A 17,606-nucleotide genomic window follows, 5' to 3' on the forward strand; every position below is an offset into this window, starting at 1 on the left:
AGGCTAGAGTACAGTGGCACGATCTCGGCTCACTGCAACCTCTGCCTCCCAGGTTCAAGTGATTCTTCTGCCTTAGCCTCCCTAGTAGCTGGAACTACAGGTGCACGCCACCACACCTGGCTAATTTTTGTATTTTTAGTAAGAACAGGGTTTCACCATATTGGCCAGGTGGTCTCGAACTTCTAACCTCGTGATCTGCCTGCCGTGGCCTCCCAAAGTGCTGGGATTGCAAGTGTGAACCACTGCGCCTGGTCTAGATTTTTCTTTTTAATGAGTGTGTTTATGACCAATTAACCTCTGTTTTCTGTTTTAGTGGTAATCCTGTTTTTAATTTAAATTTTTCAATTGCAAAAGTATAACATGAATAATTGTTGCAGTAAATGAAAAAGTGCAAATAGGCTGGGCATGGTAGCTCACACCTGTAACCCTAGCACTTTGGGAGGCCTAGGCAGGCAGATCACTTGAGTCCAGGAGTTCGAGACCAGCCTGGGCAACATGGCGAAACTCCATCTCTACAAAAAATACAAAACTTAGCTGCGTGTGGTAGCACATGTCTGTAGTCCCAGCTATGAGGAAGGCTGAGGTGGGAGGATCGCTGGAGCCTGGGAGGTCGAGGCTGCCCTGAGCTGAGATTGTGCCATTGCATTCCACCCCGGTGACAGAGTGAGACCCAATCTCCCCCCAAAAAAAGAAAGGAAAAGAAAAAGTGCAAACATGATTAAGAAGAAAGGTACTGGTCTCTCCTTACCATCATAAGGGATTCAAAGTTAACAAACTTTTTAGCCGGGCGAGGTGGCGGGCGCCTGTAGTCCCAGCTACTCGGGAGGCTGAGGCAGGAGAATGGCGTGAACCCGGGAGGCGGAGCTTGTAGTAAGCTGAGATCCGGCCACTGCACTCCAGCCTGGGTGACAGAGCGAGACTCCGTCTCAAAAAAAAAAAAAAAAAACAAAGTTAACAAACTTTTTGAATGCCCTCCAGGTTTATAAAAATACTTTTAAACATATGATATGGGAATTAAAGGGTTTTGGTTGTGTTTATTTCTGTGATTTGTCAAATGGTTTGTTTGTTAACAAAGGGATGATACTATATATATTGTTGTATAACTTGATTTATTCACTTTATAATACATGTTGGACAATCCTCTGGATTAGTAAATAGTAGACTTCCTTGAGGATTTTATTCTTTTTTTTTTTTTTCCTGAGACGGAGTCTCGCTCTGTCGCCCAGGCTGGAGTGCAGTGGCCCGATCTTGGCTCACTGCGAGCTCCACCTCCCAGGTTCACGCCATTCTCCTGCCTCAGCCTCCCGAGTAGCTGGGACTGCAGGCGGCTGCTGCCATGCCTGGCTAATTTTTTGTATTTTTAGTAGAGATGGGGTTTCACTGTGGTCTCGATCTCCTGACCTCGTGATCCACCCGCCTCGGCCTCCCAAAGTGCTGGGATTACAGGCGTGAGCCACCGCGCCCGGCATTTTATTCTTTTTTTTTTTTAAATTATTTATTTAGAGACAGGGTATTTGTCACCCTCACTAGTGCAGTGGCATGATCATAGCTCACTGTAACCTTCAACTCCTGGGCTCAAGCGATCCTCCTACCTCAGCTTCCCAAGTAGCTAGGACTACAGGTATACGCCATCACTTCCAGCTAATTTTTATTTTTATTTCTACTTTTATAGAGACAGGGTCTTGCTATGTTGCCAGTGCTGGTCTTCAACTCCTGGCCTCAAGCAATCCTCCTGCTTTGGTCTCTCAAAGCACTGGAATTACAGGCACAAGCCACCATGCCAGACCAGGATTTAATTTTTAAAGGCAAAAATCACATGGAGTCAAATCTACCCACCAGTCATATGGAATATTATATATAGATGGTTTTGTTTAGTGATTTATATGTATAGAATCTACATAGTAACAAATGGGAATTTCTACTTGTTCTTCCAATTTCCAGGTTATCGTATTTGTCTTCTGTAGATAATTTATCAGTTCTTTAATTTTTTTATGGTTGGTATTTCTCTGCAGCCCTTTATTTAATTTCTTCCTAAAAAATATCCAAGATAAATCTCTTCATGCTTTATTTTTTCTCAAGCATTATGCGTTACTCCTTTGTCAGTGGTCAGAAACCTAATAAAGTCATTGACATTTTATGACCATGTGTTTTGCCACTTCTATCAGGTATCAAGCTTGATTGATTCTATTGTTTGCAGTTGTTATGTTCATGGAGAGGATTAATGGGCTTAATGACAGGTAGTATTTAATGTATGTACCTCATCCCACCGTACCTAGCACTGTCGTTCTCTTTTTCTTTCTTCTCCCCAGCAGGATTATATAGTTGAATCTGAGTACGTTAAATGTAATTATGACATGATTTTCCTTTAGATATATCTTGCTACACAGGTTAGGAGCTCCAGTAGAATGTTAAAGCAAAATCTGAAAAAAGGTGGCAGCTTTACATCTTTCTTTCCAAACTTTTTTCTTTCCTTTTTGCACTGGCTAAGACTCCCAGTACAATTTTAAATAGAAGTGATAAGGGCAAATGGGTTACTCAGGGTTCTCCAGAGAAACAGAGCCAATAGGATACAATATGTATATCTATATCTATATTATCACATATAAATAAGCAAAAAATATAGAAGATTTATTATAAGAAATTGACTTATATGATTATGGAGGTGGGCAACTGGAGACCCAAGAGAGCCAGTGGTTGAGTTCCAGTCTGAATCTGAAAGCCTGAGAACCAGGAATGCCAGTGGGTGTAGTTCCCATCTGAAGGCTGGTAGGCTTGACAACAGGAAGAACCAGCGTTTCATTTAAGAGTCCCTAGGCAGGAAAAAAAGCCAATGTCCCAGTTACAAGGCAGTCAAGCAGGAAGAATTCTGTCTTACTTGGGGAGGGTCAGTCTTTGTTTTCTTCAAGTATTTAGCCAGTTGAATGAGGCTAGCCTACATCAGGGAGGGCAATCAGCTTTACCCAGTCTATTGATTACAATGTTAATCACATCCAAAATCACCCAGAATGATGTTTAACCAAATATCTCATTAGTAACACCCAGAAAAATGTTTGACCAAATATCAGGGCACCCTGTGACCTCATCAAGTTGACATGTAAAATATTAACCATTATAGTTGACTTTTTTCTTTTCTTTTCTTTTTTTTTTTTTTTACCAAGACAGAGTCTCACTCTGTCACCCAGGCTGGAGTGCAGTGGCACAATCTCGGCTCACTGCAACCTCCGCCTCCCGGGTTCAAGTGATTCTCATGCCTCAGCATGCGGAGTAGCTGGGATTATAGGTGCCTGCCACCACACCCAGCTAATTTTTGTATTTTTAGTAGAGACAGGGTTTTGCCATGTTGGCCAGGATAGTCTCGAACTCCTGACCTCAGGTGATCCGCCTACCTCATCCTCCCAAAATGCTGGGATTACGGGTGTGAGCTACCACACCCGGCCTGACATCTTGATTTTGTTCTTTATCTTAAAGGACAGCATTCATTCAGTCTTTCAACTTTAATTATAATGTTGTTGTTTTCATAGATTCCCCTTATTCAAGAAATTCTCTTCCTAATTTGCTGAAAATTTTTACCCTTTAAGAAAAAGTTGATTACTTTTTCTGCATTTTTTGAGATGATTTTTGATTTGTATATTTTAATCCATTGGTTTTCTTTTTGTTTTCTTTTTTTTTTTTTTGAGGCGGAATCTTGCTGTGTCGCCCAGGCTGGAGTGCAGTGGCGCAATCTCAGCTCACTGCAAGGTCCGCCTCCCGGGTTCATGCCATTCTCCTGCCTCAGCCTGCCTCAGCCTCCCGAGTAGCTGGGACTATAGGCGCCCGCCACCATGCCTGGCTAATTTTTTTATTTTTTTTTAGTAGAGACGGGGTTTTACCGTGTTAGCCAAGATGGTCTTGATCTCCTGACCTCGTGATCCACCCGCCTCAGCCTCCCAAAGTGCTGGGATTACAGGCATGAGCCACCTCACCTGGCATCCATTGGTTTTCAAAAGTTGAAAGCAGTCTTACTTTTCTGATATAATGTTCACTTGGTCAAGATGTGTTAGCCTTTTTATACATTATTAAATTTGAGTTATTAATATTTTGTTATGGATTTTATTGTCTCTGCTCATAAGGAAAATTGAGGAACATTGATGTGTTGTTGACTTGTAATGTCTTTCTTTGATTTTGGTATTAGAATAATGTCGGTCTTATTTAATGAGTTGAGAAGCCTTCCCCTGCTCTATTTTCTGAACAAGTTTACGTGGGACTGATATTATTTATTCCTTAAATATTTTATAGAACTTACTCCATGCCATCTGAGCCTTAAGTTTCCTTTTTTTTTTTGAGATGGAGTCCCGTTCTATTGCCCAGCCTGGAGTGCAGTGGCCAGATCTCAGCTCACTGCAAGCTCCGCCTCCCGGGTTTACACCATTCTCCTGCCTCAGCCTCCCGAGTAGCTGGGACTACAGGCGCCTGCCACCTCGCCTGGCTAGTTTTTTTTTTCTTTGTATTTTTTTAGTAGAGACGGGGTTTCACCGTGTTAGCCAGGATGGTCTCGATCTCCTGACCTCATGATCCACCTGTCTCGGCCTCCCAAAGTGCTGGGATTACAGGCTTGAGCCACCGCACCCGGCCTAAGTTTTCTTTATAGGAAGATTTTTAATTAGAAATTCAATTTACAGCCAGGCGTCGTGGCTCATGCCTGTACTCCCAGAACTTTGGGAGACTGAGGTGGGTGGATCACCTGAGGTCAGGAGTTCGAGATCAACCTGACCAACCTGGTGAAACTGTCTCTACTGAAAATACAAAACTTAGCTGGGCATGGTGACGCATGCCTGTAATCCCAGCTACTTGGGATGCTGAGGCAGGAGAATCGCTTGAACCTGGGAGGCAGAGGTTGCGGTGAGCTGAGGTCACTCCATTGCACTCCAGCCTGGGCAGCAAGAGCGAAACTCCATCTGAAAAAAAAAAAAAAGAAAGAAAGAAATTCAAAAGTTATTTAATGGGTATGGTAGACAGATTTTCTGTTTCTTTTGTGTCAATTTTGGTAATTTTTATCTTTCAGAGAATTTGTTTTGTTTTTGTTGTCTGGCATGAAGTTCATAGTAGTCCCTTATATTAGTTTTCTGTTGCTGGATAACAAAATACCATAAACTTAAAACAACATTTACTTACTAGCTCAGCAATCTAGGTGTAGTTTGGCCACACTCCTTTTTGAAAGCTCTGAAAGAATCTGTTTCTGAACTGATTCAAGTTGTTGGCCCAGTTCTGTTCCAGTTCTGATTCAGGTTGTTGGCCCGGTTCTGATTGTAGGCCTGAGGTCTCCAATTCCCTGCTGGCTGTTGGCTGGGGTCTTCTCTCTGTAACTAGAGGCAGCTCTCAGATCTTTGCCTTGTGGCCCTAACTTTTAAGTCTGGAGAATTTCTCATGCATCAAATTTTCTCATGCTTTGACTCTTGCTAGGAAGAGCTGAGTGTCTTTTAAGGGTTCAACAAATAAATCAGGCTCACTGAGGATTATCTACCCTCCTTAAAGCCGACAGTATCATATAGTATAACCTAATCACAGTAGTCTAATCATCATATTTGCAGTCTGAGAGATCATACAGGACACATGACTCTGTATGAGGTCTGTAACAGAAATCTCACGTGTTCAGTGTTGACTCACCACTCTGCCTCCCTGGCGCTTGAACGTTTTCCATCTCTGTGGGAGTGCTTGGAATTCTGTAGCATATAGCTTCCTGGTCAGTCTTTCCTCAGCCTTGTAGGGCTTTTTGTTTGTTTTTTGTTTTTGTTTTTTTAAAGACAGAGTCTTGCTCCGTCACCCAGGTTGGAGTGCAGTGGATAAAACACAGCTCACTGCAACCTTGACTTCCTCGGCTCAAGAGACCCTCCTGCCTCAGACTCCTGTGTCTCTGGGACTACGGGCATGCACCATCACCCCCAGCTAATTTTTTTTTTTTTTTTTACTTTTTATAGAGACGAGATTTCACTGTGTTGTCCAGGTTGACCTCAAACTCCTCCGCTCAAGTGATCCTTCTGCCTTAGCCTCCCAAAGTGCTGGGATTTCAGGCATGAGCCACCAAGACTGGCTAGCCTTGTAGCGTTTTTGTCTTTCATGTATACATCTTAATTAATATTCAGCAGAAACCTGAACTCAGTGTTGCCTAAAATCTAGAAGATGGCATTATTTATAGCTGTGTATAGCTCTAGTGGGAAAGGCATCTTCTGACTCTTAGAGACTGTATGAATTGCACCCTTTTTTCTCCTCTTTTTGTTTCTTTTCTCTCTTTTGCATTGCCCCAGTCTCTGAACAGTATTGTGGCAATAGCAACAGTGGTAGCAGTGACAGTGGCAGGAGCACTGGGGACAGGCAAAGCCTAAGACTCAGAGTTGAATGTCTGCTTCAATTATAGGAGTTGTAGACTCCCTCCTAGTGTTTAGCCTAGTTGCAGGAAGTGTGGGTGAATAAAGCCTCAGCTTTCCAGTTGGGTAACAAGTAAAGTGGAGCCCCAGCCTACTAAAAAATACTTGGAACATTGCAGAGTGAGATAAGCTCAGGAAAGCAACCTCTTAAAGTTATTTGTGTTTATAAGCTTCTGAGCTGTGCATATGAGTATCTGCTCTTAACAGTCTACATGCTTTGAGAAGTGAACAGTGGCATATTCCATTACCCAAGTCTCAGACTGGTTAATGTGTAGTGCACACATGGGACAGATGCAAATAGCCCTATAAGAAGACTTGAAAACTGAACTGGTATCGGAACTGCAGCTCACAGAAGGCTCATGGAAACTTGAAATTGTTGAACCTAACTATGGCCCCCTAAAACAAAAATATCAACATTCTCCATAGGATATAAACAAGACCCAGTGTCTCATAACATAATAGACAAAATATCTGGAATACAATTCAAAATTAGTTGACACATAAAGAATGAGGAAAATCTGAAGTTGTGTGGACAATGATAGTTCAGTAAGCATCAGTGACAAGATGACACAGATGTTGGAATTATCTTACAAAAACATTAAAGCAGTTATGAAAATGCTATAACAACTAAGGGCAAATACAATAGGAGGGACTGGAAAGGGAGAAAGTTTCAGCCATTAAATAGAAGATATAAGGAGGAATCAAATGGAAAATTCAGAACTAAAAAATATAATAACTGAAATTTAAAAATACACTGAATGGACCCAGTAGCAGAATGGTAATGAGAAAGGAGAGGGTCAGTGAACTTAAAGATTAATCAATACAAATTTTCTAGTTTAAAAGAGTAAAATGGGAGAAAAATTTGATAGAGCCCCAGGAATCTGTGAGAAAATACCAGAAAGTCTAACATTTGTGCAATCTGACTTTGAGAAAAAGAAGAGCAAAAGTACAGTTCAGGAAGACTACTTAAGGAAATAATCACAGGAAACTAGATTATTGGCAAAGTCAGCAAAAGACAGAAACACAAATTCAAGAAAACCAAGAGAAATACAAGTGCAGACATATCCTGTATCACACGTATCAGTCATACATCATAATTCCCCATAGCCTAGTTATATAGATCGCAGGACTCCTTATCTATTAAAGTGTATAACCCAAGGAAATTGTATCTTTGATCTTAAACATTAAAAAAAAAATTTAGGGAGTATAAATGCAGATTTCTTACATGCATATATTGCATAGTAGTGAAGTCTGGGCTTTTAGTGTATTCATCACCCAAATACTGAACGCTATGCCCAACAGGTAAATTTTCAACCCTCACACCCCAACCCCCTACTCCCCCACTTTCCCTGTATCTTCCTCTTTTTATCTTCTTTCAGTGCCTGGAACACTAAATATTTGTGCAATGAATGAATACATTTTAACATAACTGTCTCTAACATTTTATCCTTAGTTTAAGGTCACACAGTATTCTTCTCATAAGTCAGAACAAAGCTACCTTCTTACAAATTGTGACATAATAAAGAATATATGTTTGGTCTCCGCCCTGACTTTTGGCACAGAGCTCCTTAAGTCCCTTGTCATTTCCTGAGTGATAGGAGCATCTATTATTCTAATGGTTTGATCTAGTCTTAGTGTCCTGACAAAAGAGCTTTCAAGACCCATGGAATCTGGGTAATGATAGGAGTGTCTTTTTGTATACTGACAAGATGAATGGCAACTTAAAGCCCCTGGATAGTTTCAGGATGGAGGCGGTTGCCAGAGAAACCAACCCCGTGAATAGAGGATTGGAACATTCAGCCCCACACTGGGACTTCTGGAATAGGGAGGGAGGATAGAGACCGACTTAACAGTGGCCAGTGACTTAATAACCATGCCTACTTAATGGAGCCTCCATAAAACCCTAAATAATGGGGTTTGCAGGGCTTTTGGGTTAATGAATATACCCACATGCTGAGAGGATAGTGCAGCCAAATTCCATGGGGACAAGCTCCTGCACTTGGTACCCTTCTGGACCTTGAAGAACATATATATACCTTTTCATTTGGCTATTTATTTCTGTCCTTTGTAATATCTTTTATAATAAATGGATAAATGTGTTTCCCTGAGTTTTGTGAGCCATTAGAGCAAACTGAACCTGAGGAAGGCTTTTATGGGAACCCTCGAATGATCAGAAGTACAAATAATAACCTGGGATTTGCAATTGTCATCTGAATTGGAAGTCAGTCTTATGGAACTAATGCCATAATCTGGTAGCATCTGCATTAAGTCCAGGTAGCGTCAAATTGAATTGTAGGATACTCAATTGGTGTCCAGAGAGTTAGATAATTGGTTGTTGTAGGAAAAACCCTCACATTTGGTGTCTGAAGTGTATGAAGGTAGAAGAGACAGTTTTTCCCTTTTACAAATGATCAAGGCTGGGAAATTCCCAAAACATGAGAATTTCCACCTATTCATGCTACTGATCTTTTTTTGTGTCTAATATCTAAGGGCAAAAATGTAGTGGATTTTGGCCATATTGTGGAACAAGAAGGAAATTAAAATGTTGATGTGAAAAAAATTCATATCTTATTCAACACAGAACATTTTTAATTGGTGAGTATAGGAATGCAGTCTGTGTGTTGGCTTGGCACCTCCCTGCTATAGCACAGTGGCAAGTCCTTTGCATGACAAAGCCTGACTTCTTTTGCTCTTCTAATGTTCTGGGGCTTGTGAAGAAGTGTTTCCGTGAAAATTTATTAAAGTTGGATAATAAAACATGTAACTGTATAAAGCATGGTTTTTTTTTTTGTTTTTTTTTTTTTTTGAGACAGGGTCTCACTCTGTCACCCAGGCTGGAGTGCAGTGACGCGTCTCGGCTCACCACAGGCTCCGGCCCCAAAGCTCAAGGGATCCTTCCACCTCAGGCTCCTGAATAGCTGGGATCATAGGCGCACACCAGCACGCCCGGCTATTTTTTTGTGTTTTGAGTAGAGAGGAGCTTTTGCCATGTTGCCCAGGCTGGTCTCGAACTCCTGAGCTCAAGTGATCTGCCCACCTCGACCTCCCAAAGTGTTGCTATTACAGGCGTGAACTACTGTGCCAGGCTTTAAAGCATGATTAATTATACTTTAAAATGCTTTACTTCTCAAGATTAAAGAAGACCCAGCTCAAACTTCAGGAAATGGGACAATTTTTATAAAATTTCATGTGATACAAATTTAGAGAATGGATTTTGCTACTGCTTTTTCTGAAAACAAAAACTTTTTATGCTTTTTTTTTTTTTTAAATGGGAGATTCTAAATTCAGAGAACAAAATTTTTAGCATCATTATAAAGTTGGGTCTTTTTTCCTACTCATGTTTCTTTTTAACCATTTGTCACCTTTAAAAATTTTGGCAAAGTACACAGAGATTTCTCAAGCAGAACTGATCTTAATGACTTGGCCTGAAATAAATCATACTTTGACTATTAAATAATGATACTTATTTTCAACAATTTTTTTTCAGAATGTGCAGGGTCTTTTCTTTTTTTTTCAATTGTCACCATGCTCAAGTTAGGTTAGTTCTTTACTGTTATTCTTTCCCAGATCACATTCTTTGTTGTAGCTGTTCACAGGTGGTATGGGACTTTTTTTTAGCCCATTATAATTGAGGGTTTTGTTTTTGTTTTGTTTTTTGAGCTTTTATAGCAGCTCATTCCTAATTCTACTTCACTTCCTATACCTGAGTTTTGCCAGAAGTTTTTGGATGCAGTTATAACTAGCATTCTGTTTTGTTTCGTTTTTAAATACTAGCTAACATTTATTGAGCCTTTATTATATGGTGGGTACTTATTGGTCTTTTATTTCTCAATGTCTTTATCACCAGAACATTGAAAAATAATCATTTGTAAAATTCATAATTTTCTGCATAAATTATATTTAAATGCCATATTAAAAAGGTGACAAATTCATGTAAGATTACCGAGAGTAAGAATTGAATACCATTTTAATTCTGATATTCCTATCTTATAACCTCCCATACAACAGATGCAAAATATGTTTTATGTATGTTTTGTTTTATTTGTGATTTACCAAATCTTATTTTACAGATTATTTGAGGTGAGACTACACCCTTTCACACAGTCTTTGTGTGTATTTGTCTCTCTCTTAAATAGCACATACAGTATACACAGTTTTGACTTAAAAAAAAATAGAAGATAGTTAATTGACAGGAAATAAGACAAAAAAAACCACCCAGTAGCAAGATTCCCCGTAGGCAGGTATATAATATTAGATCCTGTGTAATTATTTGCTTGATGTGGGCTACATATTTGGCTGTCTGCTTGCCCTACACCTAGTGGACAAGGCAAAGAGAAAACATGATCAGTTATAATATTCAGAATCTCATAAGATAAAACAAACTAGTTATTTATGAGTTTGTGGCATATTTCAATACTGTAAATTGAGAGAGATATGCTTAGGGAATCCTTATGAATGAGACACAGTGCGTAATGTAGTGAGCACCAACACCTCTGACAACATCATATTATAGTAGGTAAAATAATGCTTCTCATCTCTCTTATAATGTATTTCACTAGGTAGACATAAAATATATTGACAGTGTAATCTGGGAAAGGTCATTCTAGAAGAGACCAGATTAATTCAGTCTTAGTACTGTATTCAGTCATTTGATGGTTTATCTTTAATTGAATCATATTTGGACTTCCTAAATAAATAGCATGTTTTTCAGGAAATTCTGTATGCATATTTTTATTCAAAACTGGATTTGGGAATGATTAGGCAGTGGAGTCTTTGTTGTGTTCATTTAAGGTCAAATAAGATCAAAGTGTCTCTCTCTCTCTCTCTCTCTCTCTCTATATATATATATGCACACATGGATCATCAACTGAGCTTAGAGTAACATTAAAATCATCTTGGCTGGGTGTGGTGGCTCACACCTATAATCCCAGCACTTTGGGAGGCCAAGGCAAGTGGGTCACCTGAGGTCAGGAGATGGAGACCAGCCTGACCAACATGGTGAAACCCCATCTATACTAAAAATACAAAAAAATTAGCCGGGCGTGGTGGCAGGCGCTTATAATCCCAGCTACTCGGGAGGCTGAGGGAGGATAATTGCTTGAACCTGGGAGGCACAGGTTGCAGTGAGCCGAGATCATGTCATTGCACTCCAGCGTGGGCAACGAGAGCAAAACTCCCTCTAAAAAAAAAAAATTATGGATATGAAGTTTCTAAGCAGAAATCATGTGTGAATAGATGGCACCACCCTTTCCCCCACTCATCTTTCATGAACATGTGTGGAGTGTTAGTTGCCAATGAAATCACTTTCATTTTCCCAAAAAGTAGCTTAAACAGGGCTTTAAAAATTTTTTGTAGTTTGCAGACTGATTATCTCTTTGGAGAGTAAATGGTAATAGAAGTTTTGAGCAGTAAAAGGTAAGAAATCTTGTAGTAACAAAATAGTCTTTTCTTTATTTTCTTTATTTCATTTATTTTCTTTCTTTTTTCTTTCTGAATGAGGCAGGGTCTTGCTCTGTCACCCAGGCTGGAGTGCAGTGGCACAATCTCTGCTCACTGCAACCTATGCTTCTTGGGCTCAGGCGATCCTCCCACATCAGCCTCCCGAGTAGCTGTGAGTACGGGTGCATGCCGCCACACCTGACTAATTTTTGTATTTTTTTGTAGAGATGGGCTTTCGCCGTGTTGCCCAGGTTAGTCTTGAACTCCTGTGCTCAAGGGATCTGCCTGCCTTGGCTTCCCAAAGTGCTGGGATTACAGGTGTAAGCCACCTCACCCAGCCTGAAATAGTAATTTTATATTTGAAAACAGTCAGTCATGGTGCTGGCCTGCCTGAAAACATTTGGGATGGAGAAGAAGCAGATGATTAGGTTTATCCAGGATACAGACTTCCAGATGAGTGGGATGCGAGAGAGGCATTTGCAGATAATTTTGGTGAGAGTGAAGGCAGACAAAACTATTAGAGAAGCAGAGAGAAAGAGGTGTTGGTTGTTGAAATAGTGATTTTAGTGATGGCTACAAAGTTTTCCTTTGGGAATGTATTAGCAGTAAGTTGGAATGGGGTGGAATCTGAGTGGTAGATTTGGGTGGTTGGAAACTGAGATGTGATAATTAGTGATTTGGAGGTGCTAGGGTGTGGTGAAGTCAAATTCAGGGTGGGATCGTGGGATTGTGTGGCTGAAGGGAAGGAGAGAAGTACCCAGTTGGAGATTTTGAGGCCAAGGAACTCAGAAGTCAGATGGGTTGTTTGCATCAGGCATGTGGACCCTGCATCAACACCTCTTAGTGATTTTCTTCTCACTTAGTCTTCATCAGATTTGGGAAAGCAATTACTGGTATCTTCCTTGTCAGAAACTTGAAAAAGTGTACCACCGGCCGGGCGCGGTGGCTCAAGCCTGTAATCCCAGCACTTTGGGAGGCCGAGACGGGTGGATCACGAGGTCAGGAGATCGAGACCATCCTGGCTAATACGGTGAAACCCCGTCTCTACTAAAAAATACAAAAAAAAAAAAATAGCCGGGCGACGAGGCGGGCGCCTGTAGTCCCAGCTACTCGGGAGGCTGAGACAGGAGAATGGCGTGAACCCGGGAGGCGGAGCTTGCAGTGAGCTGAGATCCGGCCACTGCACTCCAGCCTGGGCGGCAGAGCAAGACTCCGTCTCAAAAAAAAAAAAAAAAAGAAAAAGTGTACCACCTTTGCTTGATTCCCAAGTTTTTTTTTCTAGCCTAGATATTTCTTCAGGTCTCATTTTCTATTTTCACACTGTACATACACATTTCTTCCCCTACCCCCTTTTTTTGGTCAGTGTTTGCAGAGCAGATTGGGAATTTATATGAATTTAGTTTAAATGAATGGAATTTAGTTTAAATGTTGAGTATATAATGTCATACACAATTTTTGATAATGTGTTTAAAGCTGTGAAATTATTTCTTCAGTCTTGAAAGACTTCTCTGGAGATGATACAGAGCTGATGCAGAGCTGAAACAGACATTGATGATGGAGCTGTTTCTTCATTGCTCAGGAGAAAATAATTGTTGGATGGTTCTTACAGGCAACTAAACTTTTATTTACAGAAACAAAGTAATTAGGATTATGAGAAGTGAAGTGTGTCTTAATATGCCTTCACTTATTCCTATTCTATCTAGTATTCTATTTTAGCTGTGTAAAATACCACACTAGACCGGATACATGGTTGCTCATGCCTTTAATCCCATCACTTTGGGAGCCAAGGTGGGCAGATGGCTTGAGCTCAGGAGTTTGAGACCAGCGTGGCCAACATGATGAAACCCTGTCTTTACTAAAAATACAAAAATTAGCCAGGCATAGTGGTACGCACCTGTAATCTCAGCTACTTGGGAGGCTGAGGTAGGAGGATCACTTGAACCTGGGAGATGGATGTTGCAGTTAGCTGAGATCATGCCACCTCACTGCAGCCTGGGTGACAGAGTGAGACCTCATCTCCAAAAACAAAAACAAAAAAAAACTGTGCTAATGTAAGTTTCTCATAATTTAGATACTTTGCGTATAGCATATAAGGTAGATATAAAGATTTTCTAAAAGTGCTGTTGTGTAAATCTTTCTTCATAGTTTTCTTTAGTTCATAGGCTTTAGAAAAAAAATGAAAGTCCCCAGGCTTTTTGACTAATTTCTGGGAACACAGGGAAATACCATTTGAAGTAGTTCAGAGACATGGACTTAAAGAAAGGTTGCTTAAGGGTGTGACTACTTAATCCTGAAACTGCCTGCTTAAAGAAAGGGAGAAAAACCCAAATGGTTGTTTTAAAAAATAATACCTAATACAAAAATAGGCATTAGACCAATAGAACAGAATAAAGAGCCCAGAAATAAGGTTTGCACACCTGCGACCATCTGATCTTCAACAAAGTTGACCAAAACAAGCAGTGGGGAAAAGACTCCCTATTCAATAAGTGGTGCTGGGATAACTGGCAAGCCATATGTAGACGATTGAAGCTGGACCCCTTCCTTACATCATAAACAAAAGACAACTCAAGGTGGATTAAAGACTTAATGTAAATGTACACTTACATTTACTTTAAATGTAAAACCTCAAACTATAAAAACCCTGGAAGACAACCTAGGCAGCACCATCCTGCACTTAGGAATGGGCAAAAATTTTATGACAAAGACACCAAAAGCAATTGCAACAAAAGCAAAAATTGAGAAGTGGGATCTAACTAAACTTAAGAGCTTCTGCAGAGCCAAAGAACCTGTCAACAGAGTAAACAGCCCACAGAATGGGAGAAAATATTTGCAAATTATGCATCCAACAAGGTCTAATAGCCAGCATCTATAAGGAATTTAAACAAATTTATAAGAAAAAAAGACCGTTAAAAGTGGGCAAAGGACATGAACAGACACTTTTCAAAAGAAGACATACATGCAGCCAAGAAGCATATGGAAAAAAGCTCAATGTCACTGATCATTAGAGAAATGCAAATCAAAACCACAGTGAGATACCATCTCACACCAGTCAGAATGGCTATTATTAAAAAGTCGAAAAATAAAGAGATGCTGGTGAGGTTGTGGAGAACACTTACACAGTTGGTGGGAGTGTAAATTAGTTCAACCATTGTAAAAAGCAGTATGGCAATTACTCAAAGAACTAAAAGCAGAACTACCGTTTGACTCATCAATCCCGTTACTGGGTATATACCCAGAGGAATAGAAATCATTCTACCATAAAGACACATGCATACGAATGTTCATTGCAGCACTACTCACAATTGCAAAGACATGGAATTAACCTAAATGCCCATCAGTGACAGATTGGATAAAGAAAATGTGGTACATATTCACCATGGAGTACTGTGCAGCCATAAAAAAGAATGAGATCATGTCTTTAGGGAACATGGGTGAAGCTGGAGGCTGTTATCCTTAGCAAACTTATGCAGGAATAGAAAACCAAATGCTGCATGTTCTCACTTACAAGGAAGCTAAATGATGAGAACTTATGAACACAAAGAAGGAAGCAACAGAAAACTGGAGTCTACTTGAGGGTAAAGGGTGGACGTGGGAGAAGAGCAGAAAAGATAACTGTTGGGTACTAGGCTTAATACCTAGATGATGATATAATCTATATAACAAATCCCTGTGACAACAGCTTACCAATGTAACGAACTTTCACATGTACCCCCAAACCTAAAATGAAAGTTTAAAAAAAAAAGCAAAAAAATTTTGTATTTTCATTCATGGTTTCGTTTAATGAGTTTTGGATTGACTGTGGCCATTTTGCTGTTATGTCTGTATAGGGTCTTACATTTAGACATCCAGCCATTTTATGATACTTTCTGGGATATTTTTAAATATTTAAAAGTAACATTATATAACATAAAATAAAAAATTATTGATTTTAGTATTTGTCCCCCTTTAATCAAAGGAGACAATAATCACCAATATTCCAGCTATCCACTATAAACTACTACCTTTTTTTTTTTGAGATGGAGTCTCACTGTGTCGCCCAGGCTGGAGTGCAGTGGTGCAATCTCGGTTCACTGCAACCTCTGCCTCCCAGGTTCAAGCAATTCTTCTGCCTCAGCCTCCTGAGCAGCTGGGACTACAGGCATGCGCCACCATGCCCAGCTAATTTTTGTATTTTTAGTAGAGACAGAGTTTTACCATGTTGGCCAGGATGGTCTCGATCTCTTGGCCTTATGATCTTGCCCACCTCGGCCTCCCAAAGTGTTGGGATTGCAGGCATGAGCCACCATGCCCAGCCTATAAACTACTTTTATTTGTATTCTTCACACAGTTTACAAGGTGAACATGCCTCTTTTTTTTTTTTTTTTTTTTTTGAGACAGAGTCTTGCTCTGTTGCCCAGGCTGGAATGTAGTGGTGCAGTCTTTACTCACTGCAACCTGCTTCCTGGGTTCAAGTGATTCTCCTGCTCAGCCTCTTGAGTAGCTGGGATTACAGGTGCTCTCCACCACACCCAGCTAATTTTTGTATTTTTAGTAGAGATGATGTTCCACCACGTTGGCCAGACTGGTCTTGAACTCTTGACCTCAAGTGATCCACCCGCCTCAGCCTCCCAAAGTGCTGGGATTACAGGCGTGAGCCACTGCACCTGGCCGTGCCTTTGATAGTATTTTGCTATAGTACAGTATTTTGATAGTATTTTGTGTTATACTGTTTTTCATTTAAGTTACATCGTAAATCAACTTTTTCTTTGTATACAGCATAGACTTCACAATGAATTGAAAGTAAGAGACAAAGGTGACTGAGTGGCTGCTGGTACCATTGTCACTGTGGTAGAAAGAACATGACTGATTATGGTTAGTTAGCTTCTAAGGTAGATTTTTGTTTGAGTTTGATTTTAGAGAGACTTGCACAGGTTTATAGCCTGCTGGAGGAAGATTTTTCCAATGCAGAGGAGCAAAGGAGCAACATCTCAGTACTTGGGGAGCTGGAGCAATATGGGACCAGGAGACTTGAATAGAAGGATTACACCTTTTTCTGGAGTTGAAGGGAATTAGGTCATGTGTTCAGATGTAAATTCCTAGTGACCTGAGGATTTACTGCAACTACTTTTAGTATCCTTTGTAACCCCTGTTACTTGAATATTTATCATATTATTATAATCCATCTGCGTTTAGAATAACCAATTTTTTTCTTTCAGCTTAAGTTTTTTCAAAAGAAAAGTTTCAAATATACACAAAAGTAGAATAGTATAATGAACCTCCATTAACCCATCATCCAGCTTCAAAAGTTATTCTGATACCTTTTTAATAATATTTCTTTAGCTTTTAATCATTTAAAAATATTTAACTCTCTAATCCATCTGTGTTTATTTTGCTGGAATTAGATAAAAATACTATTTATTAAGTCAGTAATCTTTTTTTATTATGTCTCTGGCCTACTAACCTACAGTTTTATTTATGCCAGCATAACATAGTTTTAATTATTTTAATAGGTTTTAAACTCATAATTATAAATATTTATAATTAAAATTGCTGATTACCTCAGTATTTAAAATTTTATATTACTGTTTAAATATATTTTAGTATCTGTAGATGAAGTGTGTGGATATTCTTGGGTATGTATCTTCCTTTTCAAATATTGAGGTAAGTAACTCTTAACTAGCCAAAGAAGCTTTGTTGATAAGCTTTTGAAAAATGAAAGATAAGCCTAAACAATTCCACATATGTATTCATTTATTTAGTAAATATTTTTTGAGTAATATTGTGTGC

At 39.7% G+C, this 17,606-nt stretch overlaps 1 protein-coding gene across 4 annotated transcripts in view; it reads left to right on the forward strand.

Annotated features, from left to right (window-relative positions):
• The window catches only part of PIK3CB (phosphatidylinositol-4,5-bisphosphate 3-kinase catalytic subunit beta), a 186,307-nt gene that overhangs the window by 100,829 nt on the left and 67,872 nt on the right, over window positions 1–17,606 (forward strand). The window lies entirely within an intron of this gene.

Source organism: Trachypithecus francoisi, unplaced genomic scaffold (assembly GCF_009764315.1).
Source record: "Trachypithecus francoisi isolate TF-2019V2 unplaced genomic scaffold, Tfra_2.0 Lachesis_group0, whole genome shotgun sequence".
Classification (NCBI taxonomy): domain Eukaryota; kingdom Metazoa; phylum Chordata; class Mammalia; order Primates; family Cercopithecidae; genus Trachypithecus; species Trachypithecus francoisi.